We start from the raw sequence: 510 nt of genomic DNA on the forward strand, positions 1-510 counted from the left end.
TTCAATTGAAAATAAACTTCTTTTCACTGAGACCCTGATGCAAGACAATTTGCGTGAACTTTTGTTGTTGTTGAGCTTCATTTTTCCTGACATTTCGTCCTCCCATGCTCAGTTTGAATCTTGGTAAGTATGTACTGCTGACAGAAAGTAATCTATCAGTGATGAGTTAGTTTATTTCTTGGAGAAAATTTTGCTGCCTACTGGAATTACTACTATCACAAATGTGTTTTTAAATTATTGAGTGAAACCAAAGTTTTCCTAACTGAACCTTCAAACATTTACCCTGATACAAGACAATTTGTGCGGGCTTTTGTTGTTGTTGAACTTCATTTTGCCTGACATTTTGCCCTCCCATGCTCAGTTTGAATCTTGGTAAGTATGTACCGCTGACAGAAAGTAATCTATCAGTGATGAGTTATTTTATTCTTTGGAGAAATATTTTGCTGCCTACTGGAATGACTACTATCGCAACAGTGCTTTTAAACTATTGAGTAGCACAAATATACAAGT

Source organism: Asparagus officinalis, unplaced genomic scaffold, assembly GCF_001876935.1.
Source record: "Asparagus officinalis unplaced genomic scaffold, Aspof.V1 AsparagusV1_Un2232, whole genome shotgun sequence".
NCBI lineage: Eukaryota > Viridiplantae > Streptophyta > Magnoliopsida > Asparagales > Asparagaceae > Asparagus > Asparagus officinalis.